A 16,929-nucleotide genomic window follows, 5' to 3' on the forward strand; every position below is an offset into this window, starting at 1 on the left:
TTTTCCCTCCCTCCCTCTCTCTCTTTCTCTCTCTCTCTCTCTCTCTCTCTCTCTCTCTCTCTCTCTCTTTCCTTCCTTTTGTCTCTCTGTCCCTTTTTCCTTTTTTTCTTTCATCTCTCTCTCACTTTTCTTTCTTTTTTTATTTCTTTCTTCCTTTCTCTTTCTCTTTCTCTCTCTGTGTGAGTCTGTCTGTCTGTGTGTGTGTCAGTAGTGGGTTTCAAAAAAATTTGGAACCTCTTCTGTAGGTGTGGCCTGCTTTCCAAGTCCACCGGTGGAACCTCTTCTAACCGGTCCGGTAGATTTGACAAACCGGTTCTACTGAACTGGTGCGAACTGGTAGGAACCCCCCTCTGGTGGGAAGGGAGCAGGGTTCCATGTGTCTTTGGCATTTAGTCATGCCGGCCACATGACCACGGAGACGTCTTTGGATAGCGCTGGCTCTTCAGCTTAGAAATGGAGAGGACACCGCCCCCTAGAGTCGGGAACAGCTAGCACGCACATGCAAGGGGAACCTTTACCTTTACCTTATATATAATGTTATGTCATGTCATAATATGATGGACCAAATCTAATTCTCCAGTTTACTGGCAACAGTTTGGTGAGCACTGGGCACAAAGATAAAGTGTGTTGTTTCCAGTGGTGAAGAAGAAGTGGATTTTTCCAATGGAATTTTTTGCGAGGCTGCAGGAGCACTGGGGGAACCACCAATTTTTAAAAAACACAATATTCTTTGCGTAGAGTTCTGCTCGATGCCTCTGACTCTTAAATATGCGCACTCCTACGCGTAGAGTTATCATTGTTCAGAAGGAACCAGAGTACAACTTACTAGTGTGTTTCAATCAACTGTTTTCAAATACAATAAATTCACCGCTTCCTACGCAAAGCATTAAAGAAGGTTGAGAGCTGCTGATGCTGATGCAGGTTCTGTGGCCTTTCCTGTCCCTACAGGGCTTGTGAGTTACGGCCTCAGCTCTATCCTTAGGATCTCTCTCAGCCATTTTGACATCAGTAAAACAATTGATTGCCTTCCCTTCAATGCAAGTATAAAGTCGTTTGTTTGTTTTTTGTACTGAAGATGCTTTGAGAGGATGGCGGTGTTAATCACCGCGTGTCCTCCTCCGCTTCTGTTCCCCTCCTCCTGCCTCGGAGTCATTTGCTGTAATGAAATGCCTGGCATTGCCATCACTTTTGAAAAAAAAATCAGAAGGCAGGCAAGAAATACAAGCAGGACAGCTGGGAAATCCTGCTCTAGGAGCTAGGAGAAGAATTTGTATTTGTATTTGTATTTATTAGTTTTGTATGCCGCCCACTCTTGGAAGACTCTGGGCGGCTTACAATAAAAAACTGTTTAAAGTTTGGGTAACAGTAAGAAGCTGAGTTCAACGCAGAGACCCTTTCGATCCTTTTCTTCTGCTTTGTTTTTAAGATACCTTAGACCAGGGCTGGGTTTCAACCGGTTCGCACCGGTCCCTGCGATCCGGTTGGTCGCTGAACCCGGAAGTAAGTAACTTCCGGGAACGGCGAAGCCCCCCCCCCCGCGCCCGCGCGCGCCCGCACACCCGCGCCCGCTCCTTACCCGGTTTTTTTGAATTTCGCGCTTTCCACGCATGCGCAGAACGCCTGCGCGATCCTCCAGGAGCAGCTGGAGCATCGCGCAGACGCTAATACGCATGCGCGCGCGTGCACATGCGCGCCGCGTGCGTGCGCGAGGACGCCGTGTGCGTGCACGTGCGCGCCGCGTGCGTGCGCGAGGACGTCGCCGGCCTCGTTCCAACCGATCCGGTTGGAACGGGGCGAGAAACCCACCCCTGCCTTAGACTGTGTTTGTTAAAAAGCTACACCGTGTACGGGCTCTGGGAAGTCGGGGGGAGGGAAGGGAGGTGGGGTTTTAGGGGGGGAGGGGGGGAAATATAATATGTCTTAGATCTCAAAGCACATGATTGCACTTGTATACTGTGGCTTTTTAATGTTAGTGTAAAAATAGGACAAGCTGAATATATTGATAGACAATAGAAATACACCGAAGGGAGGAGTAGAGTGAAAGAAGAAAGAGGGGTAGCGAGGGTGGGAGAGAGGATTGGAGGTAGGAGGAGAAGGAAGGGAGGGAATGTATTGGGAGAGAGGAGCGATAGAGGGGGAGGGGAAGTAGGTAGTAGAGGGGAATGTTGGAAGGAAGAATGTAAGTTGGAGGGGGTGAAAGAGGGTGTATGGTGGGGCAAGGTGGCATATTGGGTTTGTATTTTGGGGGGTATGGTCTATGAAAGCGAGGGCTGTGTTTATTATTCAATGTTATATGCCCCGGTCATGCACAGTATACATGTGATTGTATGAAATGAAATGGAAATAAACGTATTTTTTTTTTAAAAAAAGGGAGGGGGAACATATAAGACAATACAACAATTTAAAATTACAGCAACATTCATAACTTAAAAGTGGGGCTGGATACTTCAACAGCTCCAGGCCTGCCGGAACAGCCAGGTCTTAATAGCTTTACAGAAGGCCGGAAGGGTAGTAAGGGTCCGGATCTCAATGGGGAGATCGTTCCAGAGGGCCGGAGCTGCAACAGAGAAGGCTCTCCCCCCGGGGGGGTCGCTAGCCGACATTGGCTGGCAGATGGAATCCGGAGAAGGCCAAGTTTGTGCGATCTAATCGATCTTTGGGAGGTAATTGGCAGGAGGCGGTCTCTCAGGTAGCCAGGTCCGATGCCATGTAGGGCTTTAAAACAATGCCTATTAATGTTTCCCACATGAACGTTGACCCTTCTTGCATAGCTTGGCCCATAACTGGGGATGTCCACGAGGTGTGGGATCAAAGCCCTGCCTGTTTTTTTTTTTAATGTGTGATGCACATAAAAACCAGGTGGCGCTTTGAGTACACCATCAAGATTTCCATCTTGACTGTTTGGACCACATCCTGACGATGTTTCTGATCCTAAGGGTGTCTGTGTGAGCTTCCAGGCCCCACTCCTGAATACAGGCCCGGATTTTCCTATAGGCTAACTAGGCTTCAGCCTAGGGCCTCAAGATCAAGAGGGGCCTACATTCATATTGTTAGCAAAATTAAAATTACACTATTCTAAAAACAGTGAACACTAAAACACTGAACCGAAAATAAGGAGAAATTCTACGCATATGACTAATAAACAAACATAAAAATGTATTGGTTAAGATTGTTCCAGCGCCGCGACAGTTGGGGAGACCGCCCACGTTCCCGGCACCGGCAGTCGGGCGAGAGGCGCGGCCGCTCCCAGTAGCCGCCCCGTTGACGCGGAGCCCACCAGCGGCCAGGCAGGTGAGGGCGAGGGGGCCGAGCCGGGCAGCTGAGCGCAGCAGGGGAGGCGGCTGGCCTCGCTGCCTTTGCCGCAGAGCAGAGCCGCCCTCCGTCGGGAGGCCAGCTATATATATTGATATATATATTGATATCTATCACAGTAATGATGTATTTTATTGTCTCTCATGTAATTTACAAACTTAAAAACGGGAGGTGAAAGGGCCTCATAAGTGGAATAGCCTAGGGCCTCTTTTCATCTAAATCCGGCCCTGCCTGAATATCTACCTATCTTGTCTGAGCTGCTGGCCTTATTCGCTGTAAAGCTACTTTAAAAAGCATGGAGGGAGCTTGTCTTCTTTCAGTCCTACCATCACAAGTCATCCCTCAAAACAGGTTCTCATCTTGACTTTGGAAATGGCAGAAGTCTAACAAGGCAGAAGTCTACCTTTGGTAGATTGCCTTGTGTGTTTACCTGCTCTTTTAATCCTATCATTTGTCAAGGCAGAAAGGGTGGGGAATCCTACTTTATCCTTACAATAGCCTTATAAAGGAGATTAAGCTAAGAGGCTGAGTAACCACAAGTACAGGTAGTCTTCGATTTACAACCACATTTGAGCTCAAGGTTTAGGTTGCTAAGGAAGACAGTTTGTCAGGCCTGCATTTATATTCCTTTTAGAATTTTGGCCTGCCACACGTTCTCTTATTTCATTATGCTGTTTCTTTAAGTATAGTCAATGGGAGGGGAGATTAGAAGGAGTAGGATTTTGGAATGTATTGTTTTTCATTCTTTGCTAGAAGCCAAGGTCATCCTTTGTCTCCGCACTTTCACACCTGACCGGAAGAAGCTGGGCATGGACGCCAGCATGGAAGAAGGAGATTGGACCATGTGATAGATTGTGGGTGTGGGGACAAGATCATGAACTTTTAACTGAGTGGGATTCTGATGTAACTTCCAGAGTTGGGATCCCACAGCTATGTGCCAACATGCCTGCTTTATTAAATTGGAACTTTAAGCATCGTTTTGCCTTCGATTCTGATTTGATTCTACATGGTACTTGGAATGCTAACACAGTTGTTTACATGAGTTTTGCTCCGTTTTGAGACCTTTATTGTAACAGTTGTTTAAGTGAATCACTGCAGTTGTTAAGTTAGTAACACAGTTCTTAAGTGAACCTGGATTCCCCACTGACTTTACTTGACAGAAAGTCACAAAAGGTGGTCACATGACACACACACACACCCCAAGACTCTGCAACAGTGGTGGGATTCAAATAATTTACCAACCAGTTCTCTGCCCTAATGTCCAGCTGGGTGGGCGGGGCTCGGTGGTCATGTGATCGTGTGGGCATGGCCAAGTCAATGTCACTCAGGTCGATGGGCACTTCACCTTAGCTGTGACAATGGTAATAAGGGTTAACCAGAGAGGCAGTTTCTGTAAGCAGGTCAATAAAGATGAGACTAGAAACAACACCAGAATGTTTCCTTCCTGCCTTCCTTACAGGATTAGCCCTGTAAAAGTGGAAGAAAACAAAAGGAGATTTCTTCCAACAACCGGTTCTCCCAACTGCTTAGAAAGTTAACAACTGGTTCTCCCATCATAAATATGAGCCAGTCACCAAGCATCCAAATTTTGAGAGGGCTGCAATGGTAGCAAGTGTGAAAAACTCATATTTTTTTCCATATTGATGTAACTTTGCTCACTAAAAGAATGGTTGTAAGTCTTTTATTCCAGTCCTCTCCCCTCCCTCATGCCCTTCAGCCACATTGGATGAGAATTCCGGGATTTGTTCTCCAAATCAACTTGGCGGCACCGGGCTAGTGGGCTCTTGGTGATCTTTCCCGAATGCTGCCATTAGATCATAGTCTCACTTGAACTACCTGCAATCAGTTCAAGATTATTCAGTCCTTAATATATTATTTTCTAATATTTTGTTTGAAATCCCTTCTTCTCCCCTCACCTTCCACCCCTCCACCCCAATGATAGAGGATTTGCATGCTGTGTTAAGAGTTGAACGATGACAAAGAGGAAGTGAGAAAGTGTCCTGAGGGAAACCAGCAAATCTGTTCCATTATTTAGGGCTCAAGTGCTTCTCTCAAGTGCCTGAACATCACAGAAGCCATCATCACTGAGTGAAATGTCAGATTCTGTCCCCAAGAACAGTTATTCTTAACTCTGCTCTGAAGACCACAGAGGCCGACCCGTTTTCTGTTGCAACTTCCCCATGTTTATCCCCAGCCTCTTTTCCCCCTCAGCTTCCCTTCTTCCTCAGCTCATCATCTGTCAGCTGGTTCCCAAAAATGAATCAGTGGCTGAAAATGAGTTCTCCGTAGGATATGAGGAGTAATGGTAGAAGTAAAATTCAAGAATATTGACAGCTATTGACAACAGTGGTCTTAAGAGTAGCTACTGACTGTGAACAGACAAACACTGTGCTAGGTTGAACTGTGATCTTTCAGAAGTAATCCAAAAAGAAAAGTGTGAATATGAAATACAACGCTGACTTTCTCAAAACAAGATTTCAGACTGACGATCCTCTCAACTCTAGCCCCAGAGAGGTTTTCGTTGAAGAAAAAAAATTACCTCAAGTTTATGCTAACTGTTGTTACTATTTTTTTTAATGAAAATTTAAAAAAACAAACTTTTACAAATATTTAAATATTTGCATTATTTTTAGTTTTATTCTCGGCTTCTTCCCTGCCCATACAAATTTATTAATGCCCTTCTGCCATTCTAGCAAATTCGCATCTTTTTAAAGTATTGGTAACATTTGAAAAAGAAATAAAAATTTAGGTAGAATATTCATTTTTACTGCTGCTATTCTTCCCAGCAAGGATAATTGTAATTTCTCCCAGTTTTTCATCTCTGTCTGTATGCTGTGCCATAGTGGTTCATAATTATACTTATATAGCTTCCCATTTGAGGTTGAAATATAGACTCCTAAATATTTGACCTTTCTAACTATTTCACACCCTGTCATTCCTTCTAATTCTTCTCTTTGTTTAGTGTTCATATTTGTAACTAGCATCTTTGTTTTCCCTAAATTTATTTTAAATCCGGACACTTGGCCATATTGATTAATCATGTTCATTAAAACCTTACTAGATTCCTGTGGTTGGGTTAATGTCATTACCAAATCATCCGCTAACTGTGGTTACTATTATGGCACGAGATGCATAAAATAATTCAAATGGTAAATAAATATTGGATTTCTGATTTTTTTAGGAGTTTAATTTAATAGGACCTTTAAAAATGGAGAAGAAGGTTAATGTTATAACCAAATCATCCGCTAACTGTTGTTACTATTATGTCACGAGATGCATAAAATAATTCAAATGGTAAATAAATATTGGATTTCTGATTTTTTTAGGAGTTTAATTTAATAGGATCTTTAAAAATGGAGAAGAAGGGAAGGCATATTCAAATACAATTATAACTATAAATGTAAACTCCTGTGTTCTTAAAGACAGGGGTCTTTGTCTACCGGATGGTTCCAGCACTTTCTGAGTGTTTATTTTGTGCCCCCCCCCCCCAATTGCAGAAAATATGAGAAGTGCTTCAGGAGAACCTCAAGTTGAAAATAGATATTTGAGAGCTATGTGAGAAGAGAGTCTTTGAAAGTTAGCAAGCAACAATCCAAGCTGACTTTGGATAAGGCAGTAAGTATTCCAGCTGTTTTTCATGGGTGTTTCATGGCAGGAGAAACATTGTATAGAGAAAACAACTGGGTATCATAGTCTGCCTAAAATTCTTTTATGCTTCCTGACCAACCAGAAGTAGAGAATGGCTGGGCCAGAGGAAACCTCCCTACTCAGCCCTGATCCTGTGCAAAGAGCCGATTTGGCGCAGTGGTTAGGGTGCAGCACTGCAGGCCACTTCAGCTGACTGTTATCTGCAGTTCAGCGGTTCTAATCTCACCGGCTCAAGGTTGACTCAGCCTTCTGTCCTTCCGAGGTGGCTGAAATGAGGACCCAGACTGTGGGGGCGATATACTGACTCTGTAAACCGCTTAGAGAGGGCTGAAAGCCCTATGAAGCGGTATATAAGTCTAACTGCTATTGCTATTATAAAAAAAACTGCCCCTCAGAGCCAATTTTTTTCAGCCTGGTTGCTCTTTGGGGAAGGTAGGATGATTGCCATTCTTGACCGATGAAGAAATGATGAATAACTCCTTTCTATTGCTCATATCTTTTTAAAAACTCTCATCTCGTTATGCACAGCAATTAGGCTTGCAAAAAAGGTTTCCATTATCTTTTGGGATGGTTTTTGCTTACTGGTTCTCTGTCTATATAAATGGATGGGTACATATAGTGAAAGAGAGGAAGGAATTGCCCTGGCCACTTTGTGCCTCAACTCATCCATCCTGGCACTTCAACCCTTGAATTCCAAGGCCCGTTTCTTCTGGCTCCAGAGGCTACGAGAGTTTAGAGTTTAGAGTTTTATTTCATTTGTATGCCGCCCTTTTCCCTAAGGGGACTCAGGGCGGCTCACAACTCAAAAAGGGAAAGAGGGATACAAACAGTTTAACAAGAACACAAAACTATACATAGTTAAAAGCACAACAATCATACCATTCGAGATAGGGGCAGCGAATCTTTAGCCCCAGGCCTGTCGGAACAGCCAGGTTTTAAGGGCTATGCGGAAGGCCTGGAGGGTGGTGAGGGTACGAATCTCCACGGGAGGCACTTGGGCTCCTCTTGGAGATCAGGTTAGAAGAGGCCAAGCAGGCTGGAGGCACATTCCTTAAAGCAGGGGTGTCAAACTCACATCACGGCAGCTTCATGTGATGTATCGGGACTTTTTCCACCTTCACTAAACCAGGCTTGGGCATGGCCAGCACATCTGGCTCACAGGCCAGGAGTTTGAGAGCCCCGCCTTAAAGGAACAGTCCTGAGGAAGGTTTGTGAAGATGGATGGTGGCTATTAGAAGCCTACCGGAGCATTTTTCTGAATGCTGAATTTCTGCATGTGATAAAGATGGCTTGACTCTGCCTGCCTGCTCTGAAGTGCACGTCATGCAATTTGTATGACCCTCGAGCAGTTATAAACACCGTGAGCTCCAGATGACCCCTTTGGTACCCAGATTTCACAGCTATTAAGTCACTCGAGGCATCCATCCCGTCATGTGTTATTTCTCCTGTTGAAAGCAAAAGGCTATAATGTGTGACTCCCTCTTCACACTTTGCCACACATTCGTCGTTTTCTGCATTTGTAGATTCCTTAAAACATTTGAGCTGCCTCTGAAACATGCATCTCCAGGATCTACTTGACCATTATACATGCATTGACCTAAGCCTTTGTTTGACCTCTTCTGTTGCCCAGGTGCCATTTCAAAGCAAATGATGGCATTTCAAGGGAAGTAATTTCAAGGCAAGGGATGGCATTTCAAGGCAGCTTCATCTTAAGAGAAGATACAATTTGAAAATGAGCAGCTAATACTCTAGTTCAGCGATGGCGAACATTTTTTGGCTCATGTGCAGGGGTGGGTTTCAGCTGGTTCGCGGCGGTCCCTGCGAACCGGTTGGTCGCCGAACCCGAAAGTAAGTAACTTCCGGGAACGGCAAAGGGCCCACCCGCGCCTGCGCGCCCGTGCCCGCTCCTTACCCGGTTTTGACTAATTCTGCGCTTCCACGCATGCGCAGGACGCATACAGCGCCTGCGTGATCCTCCAGGAGCAGCTGGAGCATCGCACAGACGCTAGTATGCATGCGTGCGCCGCACGCATGCACGCACGTGCCGCACGCATGCACGAGGACGCCGCACGCGTGCGCGAGGACGCCGTCGGCCTCGTTCCAACCGAACCGATTGGAACGGGGCAAGAAACCCACCCCTGCTCATGTGCCATAAGTGGGGGGAGCTCAGGGGGGCGTGTGCGGGTGTGCCACACCCATAATGCAATGCACGACCCCCCCAGTGTACATGCATGCACTACAGGTGTCACCCCCCCCATTTTTGGCATTCTTTTTTCTCCCTCCCCAGGCTCCAGAAGCTTTATAGGAGTCTGGGGTATTTGTATTTTGTATTTTTATTTGTATTTTATTGGTCTTGTATGCCGCCCACTCCTGAAGGACTCTGGGCGGCTTACAATAAACAAAGGAAGGGGATAAACAGACAAATAGATAAACAACAATGTAAAATACACAACATTCATAGTTACAGTGGGGCTGGCTATTTCAACAGCCCCCCAGCCTGCCGGAGCAGCCAGATCTTAGTGGCTTTGCGGAAGGCCGGGAGGGTAGTAAGGGTCCGGATCTCAACGGGGAGGTCGTTCCAAAGGGCCGGAGCTGCAACAGAGAAGGCTCTCCCCCGGGGAGTCGCCAGCCGACATTGGCTGGCAGATGGGATCCGGAGGAGGCCTAATCTGTGAGATCTAATCGGTCTATGGGAGGTAATCGGCAGGAGGCGGTCTCTCAGGTACCCAGGTCCGATGCCATGTAGGGCTTGATAAGTAACGACTAGCACTTCATCTGCGCATGTGCGAAGGCGAAAACAGCTTCCCCCGCCCGCCCCCGGAAGCCCTCCGGAGGCTTCAGGGACCTTCAGGAGGCTTCCCTGAAGTCTCTGGAACAGTCAAAATAACCCTCCAAGCCCGTTCCTGAACTTCCGGTTTGCCCATAGGGCCATTTTTTTTGCACCCCGGAGGCTTCAGGGAAGATCCTGAAGCCTCTGGGGGGCCTCCAGAGGGCGGGGAAGGCTCTTTTTGCCTTCCCCAGGCTCCTATAAAGCCTATGGAGCCTGGGGAGGGCAAAAATGGCTTTAAAAAAGGGTGAACTCAGCTGGCCAGCGCCTCGTGTGCCCTGACAAATGGCTCCGCGTGCCACCTGTGACATGCATGCCATTGGTTCACCATCACTGCTATAGCAATAGCAATAGCAGTTAGACTTATATCCCGCTTCATAGGGTTTTCAGCCCTCTCTAAGCAGTTTACAGAGTCAGCACATTGCCCCCACAATCCGGGTCCTCATTTCACCCAACTCGGAAGGATGGAAGGCTGAGTCAACCCTGAGCCGGTGAGATTTGAACCGCTGAACTGCTGAACTAGCAGTCAGCTGAAGCGGCCTGCAGTACTGCACTCTACCCACTGCGCCACCTCGGAAGCCCTAATAAAAGATGGAACTTTCCTATCACAGTGCCTTCTAAGTATATAGGGCTATTACTATCATGGCCAGACCAAATAGTCCTTCTGTCCAAGGTGCTGATCAGGTCTGCATCAATTTTTATTGACTTGCTAACCAAAATCGTTAAAATCACCAATGTATGCCTGCCAATTAGCTACTGAGCTAAGATTAAGGGAATGGGGTGTTTTGTTTTTTTTAGGGAGGGTTGGCATATTGGCATTCTTCATTTTTATTAACGATTTGAACAAAAAGGTAGAGGGAATGTTTATTAAATTGATATATATTTTTTTGAATTTTTATTTTATACACATAAGCACATCAACAGAACACATAAACACATTAACAAATATAACCACCTAACTTAAAAACAACATAGGAACAAGAAGTTCCATCGTATATCATACAGCAGTTCCAAATCGGTTTCTTTGCAGTTAGTGTTTTCCCTTCTATACATTTCTATCTTACATTCATGGTCCCCTTATTCGTTATCCATTTTTATGTAAAATTCTTTATTTATTTATACTTAGCTACTTATGACCAAATATTATTTACCTATATTGTGCTTTATATTTTTACTGTCATTTATTCTCTTACATACAGTTATAGGTATACATTCCCATAGTTATTCTTTTTCTTTGCCATTCTTATATTATTATTATTCCATTTAAAAGGTTATAAGGTATAATTTGGAATGCATTGTTTACCATCCTTCGCACCTGCTATGACACCACCCTATTTTCTCTTTCTTTTCTTTTCTCCCTCCCTTCCTTCTCTAATTACTTCCTTCTTCTTCTCCTTCCCCTTCTTCCTTCCCTTACTTCTCCCCTACTCCTACTCTCTGTCTTCTCCTTCCTGCCCTCTCTCCTTCTCTTTTTCTCTCTTCCTCCCTCCTCTCCTTCTCTTTCTCTCCCTCCCGCCCACCTCTCCTTACCTCTTTCTTCTTCCCCTACCTCTCCTCCACATCCCACCTTATTTTCTCTTTCTTTTCTCACTCCCTTCCTTCTCTACTTCCTTCCTTCCTCCTCTCCTTCCCCTTCTTCCTTCCCTTACTTCTCCCCTACTCCTACTCTCTGTCTTCTCCTTCCTGCCCTCTCTCCTTCTCTTTTTCTCTCTTCCTCCCTCCTCTCCTTCTCTTTCTCTCCCTCCCGCCCACCTCACCTTACCTCTTTCTTCTTCCCCTACCTCTCCTCCACATCCCACCTTATTTTCCCTTTCCTTTCTTTTCTCCCTCCCTTCCTTCTCTACTTCCTTCCTTCCTCGTCTCCTTCCCCTTCTTCCTTCCCTTACTTCTCCCCTACTCCTACTCTCTGTCTTCTCCTTCCTGCCCTCTCTCCTTCTCTTTTTCTCTCTTCCTCCCTCCTCTCCTTCTCTTTCTCTCCCTCCCGCCCACCTCTCCTTACCTCTTTCTTCTTCCCCTACCTCTCCTCCACATCCCACCTTATTTTCTCTTTCTTTTCTTTTCTCCCTCCCTTCCTTCTCTACTTCCTTCCTTCCTCTTCTCCTTCCCCTTCTTCCTTCCCTTACTTCTCCCCTACTCCTACTCTCTGTCTTCTCCTTCCTGCCCTCTGTCCTTCTCTTTTTCTCTCTTCCTCCCTCCTCTCCTTCTCTTTCTCTCCCTCCCGCCCACCTCACCTTACCTCTTTCTTCTTCCCCTACCTCTCCTCTACATCCCACCTTATTTTCTCTTTCTTTTCTTTTCTCCCTCCCTTCCTTCTCTATTTCCTTCCTTCCTCCTCTCCTTCCCCTTTCCCCTTATTAAATTGATAAACCACACTGAACTGGGTGGGGTAATTAAGTCCTTAGAAGATAAAAGCCAAACTGAAAATGATCTTGATAAATTAGAAAAGTGAAATGGAGGTAACAGACTGAGTCCCAGAGGTGCTTTTTTCAAAAGGCAACTGAACTGTCTTTGTTTTTTGATTGATGACGTTTCACTTCTCATTCAAGAAGGGTCTTCATTTCTGAATGAATGGTTCCTAATAAATTCAGTTCCGAATCCATTCATTCGTAACTGAAGAAGCTTCTTGAATTAAGAAGCTAAATGCCTTCAAGCAAAAACAAAGGAAGTCCGGCTGCCTTTTGCAAAAGCACTTTTGGGGTGATCTTGACTGAGAATCTTCATGGACATACAGCAGACGGACGTTTTGTAGAAACAAGAATGAAGTTCTTCTCAAGAAAAAAAAAATCTATAAAATGGGATATCGGGCTTAGAAATACTACATCTAATAAGGATTTTGGAATTGTTTTTTTTTTTACATATTACATTCCTTTTTATTAATATAAAATACTTTTGGGTGAAAGATGGTACATGGAAAAGCTGTCACCCAATTACTAATCAAGGTAGTTGTCTTTGCTATGGAAAGTCAGGCTGGTTATTTAGCATTTTTAGCATTATTAGCCCGCATTTATTTCAGTCCTTTCTTGTTGTGCTTCTTTGCAAAGCGCATATTCCTCAGGAATTTGGGATCTACCCCCTTCAGAGATTCGTATCTTTGTGACCTGGGTTTCTTAATGCCATTTCTGTGCCATTTGTGAGATTGATTGTGTGTAGTATGGTTCTTGGACTTGGCCATGGCTAAACCTGTGTTTTCCTCGAGGCCGATGATCAAGGATTCCGGGAGGTACAATTCAACTTACGCATCCGCCCAGGATTTTGGAATTGTTGATCACAAGCTGAATATACTCATGGTTGCAGTAGGGCATATAGGTTTTTAGGATTAAGAAGAAACATGCTCCCACCAAGGTGGAATGACAAATAAGATTTTATTGAATGACTATTAAGAGAGGTAATGGAAAGTCACACCAACCCATTTCCTTACAGCATGCCAGGAAACCACCCACCCACCCACCCAAAGCAGCTGAGAGATGCCCAAGAGCTGGTAGTTATAAAGTATCCTCTGTGGACTTGGAATTTATGCCAAAGTTCAAACTTTCTGGTGCTTTTGCCACCTTCTAATTATTTTCTTAAGGAACAGAGTATAAACAACAAAATTTGGAGATGGCTTGGTGTTCTGACCCCCTCCTCTGTCCAGTAACGAAAGCCGAGACAAGCTTAACTAGAATGTACTTTAATAGCAAGAAACCAACATCTCGGTGGCTGAAAGCCAGGCAAACAAACAGATAAGGACCTTGGCAGCAACTCAGACAAACCTTGGCAGCAATCCAGCCTGCCAAGTTAGTTACAACAGTTCTCATTAGTCAATGCGTTGACTTCTGCAAAAGGGGCGTGTGCACAAGCAGTCTTTTTTATAGTCTGGAGAGGAGCCTAATGACCACCAGCTGAGCGCAATTACCTCCTGTACTTGCATAACTGTTCCTGACGCCTATTAGCTCTTCGATTGTGGGCATCCAGAAACAACTCAACTGCTGGTTTCTGGATCACTCTCCCTTGTCTCCTCCCCACTGGTCCAAGGCTCAGGCGCCTCCTGGTGGCCAACCAGTCTCTCTGCGCCCTGCTTGGAGTCGGAACCCTGTCCAGGGTCCTCCACATCCTCCAGGGCCGACTCATAGGGCCCCTCGCTGTCGGAGTCTGGTGGCAGCTCCAACAGCTCCTGCTGGGTCACAACAGCTTGGTAGCACATCTTATCAGGAACTTGACCATAACTTTAAACAGTGGACCTCTGCCAAGGATGTTTTAAGGAAAATAGACTCATTAGCAGAGAGCACAGGGGACGATGTGATGTCCTCTTTGGTCAAAACCTAGCGTCCCTTTGTTTACGAGAATATTGCTTTTAGGCAGTTATGATTCTCCTCTCTTGGTAGGAGTTAGATTAGGAAGCTGGCATTGATCTTTTTATCTTAATGGTGGCACAGCTTTGTAGGAGGAGAACTGTGTATGGCAGCAAAAAAAAATCAGAAATCTGATGGCACTTTTTCTGACTAATCATAGTCATTAAAAGGCATAAGCTTTTGGGAACTGCATCTCATTACATCAAGTGGATGGAATGGCTAGACTGGGGTAAATAATAAATGGGTAAATTTAATCACTGGTGTCCCAAATACTCCAGAGCATCAAATGTTTAAATCTCTTATAGTCACAGAGCTTTCTGCAAATATGTCAGGATGCTTTGAGGGAGGTGGGCTTGTCCTCCCAGGAGAGCATCACTTGAGCACAGGTGGGAATTGTTTTATTCATTTCTGATGGTTTTCTGTGGCTTCCTTGAATTTGATTTGTAATTTTCTCAAGCTGCAGTGCCCCATCTCGTTAGTGTAGGAAGCATTGTTTGAGGTGCTTCTGGGTTGAAAAGATTAACCAGTGACATCGCCATTTCTGGGGGGGGGGTTCTCGGGTAGGGGCTCTTTCCATGCCCTCATCAAGGAGCTGGAGCAAATGACAGGAGCTCACCCCGCCACAGAGCAGCACTTGGGTCTCAAACACAGGATTCCTAACCTCCAACCCAGTGTCCTAACCACTTGAGCCCCTGTGCTGCAAGCTGCAGACTAGATATCCAGTTTATGCTCTTGGCTAAGGAGGTTACGAGGTGTAATCTTACTACATCTGGAGACCCCTGGCTGGGAAAATTTGGAATTACGATATTTTGGTAGTTCACAATACGTTTAGGAACAACACTTAAGATGATGTCCAGATGACGATGGCAGAGGTCCTACATCAGAAGCCCCATCTTTTCCCCGTAGTTTTGACTGCAATGTGTAGCGATTTGGTAAATGTAATCAGGCTTAATAACGAAGACATGTATTTGAGCGCAGGCTTGTCATTATAATCATTATTATTTTTTTTGTAAAAGAAAGCCAGGCTGATTTCTTCTCTGTTTCTGTTTACTGTTTCCTTGATTCGCAATTCAAGCAAAAACTATTTATAGGAATGTGCATGTTTTTGTTCCGAGTATTGCTGTTTACGCACTGTCTGCATGAAATTAGCACAGATTTGCTAATTTCATTGTAAGGCCTGCCATAAGCTGGCAGCTCGGTGAAAATCAGAGTTTGTTTTTGCTCCAATCAAGCGGCTTCTGTCCAGGAGATCCAACACCTGAAATAGGGTAGGCTTTCTTAATCAGGTATGTTGTGACTCCCACAGCTTCAGCCCGCTCTAGGCTGGGAAAAGGTTGCTGTATTATTAAAAGAGGACAAACCTAATTTAATTGGGAGAAGTTGAAAAGTGTAGAAAAGGAGGAAAAGCACCATTTCATTCATTCCTAACGCCTGGAAGAAAAAAGCTTTCATCCCCATCATTAAACTTTGGATGCTTGGCAACTGACTTGTATTTAGGACGGTTGCAGGGTCCTGGAGGGGGGGGTCGCGTGATCCCCTTTTGCGACCGCCCGACAAGGGGGAAGCGAGATTCACTTAACGACCGTATTGCTAACTTAAACTGGAATGATTCGCTTAGAAACTGTGGCAACAAGGTGGTAGAAGGGAGCAAAACTCACTTGGCAGCTGTCCTTGAGTTACAGCAGTTCGTTCAGTGACCATTCAAAGTTACGAAAGCACTGAAAAAAAGGGACTTAGGACTGTTTTTCACACTCAGGACCATTTCTGCATCCTGCATCCTGGATCAAAATTCAGATGCTTGGCAACTGACTCGTTTATGACGGTCCCAGTGTCCTTGGGGGAATCCCCTTTTGCCACCTTCCGACAAGCAAAGTTAATGGGGGGAAGCCCAACTCACTTAACGACCGTTTGACTCACTTAACAATGGCAGTGATTCACTTAACTCTGGCAAGCAAAGTGAGAAAATGGATCAAAACCCACTTAGCAACCGCTTCGCTTAGCATTGGAACAAGTTGTGGCTGCTGTGTGTTGTTGGTCTCCCCCTGTACTGAAAGAACACAAAACCAGCACCTTCCGCTCGATGGAAGGAAGATTTCACCGTACGCAGTCCTTGAGTTACGCCCAAAGGATGGGGAACCACAATTTCTGTTCCTAAACAAGGCGCTCAGTCGTGTCTGGTTTTATCGTCTCTTTCCGCTACAGTTCTCAAGCTTTCTTAACTTGTTTGAGCCAATTTGCCTGCTTTTCTTTGACGAGGTTTGTTAGGTCTTGCTATTATTAGCTCAACTACTCCACAACCAGGAGAGCCAATGAAAACGCCGTTTTCCAAACCAGTTGCACAAATAAAAGTTAATGATTGAAATAGTTAGTGCCTGTTGTGGGTCTCTTGCTTTGATTAGCCTCTCTTGTCCTGTCAGTCAGGTGAGTCAGTCAGTAGCTGATGACAGACAATGAGTTGTATTAATAACCTGTCAACCTACACAGCTTCCTTTCCCCCTTCCTGACACCTTGTTACATATTTCATCCAGGTATTAAGGCTTTCATAACTTAGAGCAGTTTAATTGGACTTTTTTTCGGTAAAGGAGGAGTCACGGTCCTCCGCAGTGGTTAAATGCAGCACTGCAGGCTACTTCAGCTGACTGCAGTTCTGCAGTTCGGCGGTTCAAATCTCACCGGCTCAGGGTTGACTCAGCCCTCCATCCTTCCGAGGTGGGTGAAATGAGGACCCGGATTGTTGTTGGGGGCGATATGCTGACTCTGTAAACCGCTTAGAGAGGGCTGAAAGCCCTATGAAGCGGTATATAAGTCTAATTG

General features: G+C 45.2%; 1 protein-coding gene and 1 pseudogene across 1 annotated transcript in view; one reads left to right on the plus strand and one right to left on the minus strand.

Moving 5' to 3' along the window:
* The window catches only part of PDE4A (phosphodiesterase 4A), a 418,774-nt gene that overhangs the window by 198,297 nt on the left and 203,548 nt on the right, over positions 1–16,929 (plus strand). The gene's annotated exons all lie outside the window — the stretch shown is intronic.
* Positions 12,627–13,007, minus strand: LOC148048389 (large ribosomal subunit protein eL29-like; annotated as a pseudogene).

This window comes from Thamnophis sirtalis, unplaced genomic scaffold (assembly GCF_051295495.1).
Source record: "Thamnophis sirtalis isolate CommonGarterSnake01/CBP01778 unplaced genomic scaffold, rThaSir2_p1.2 scaffold_3, whole genome shotgun sequence".
Taxonomy (NCBI): Eukaryota; Metazoa; Chordata; class Lepidosauria; order Squamata; family Natricidae; genus Thamnophis; species Thamnophis sirtalis.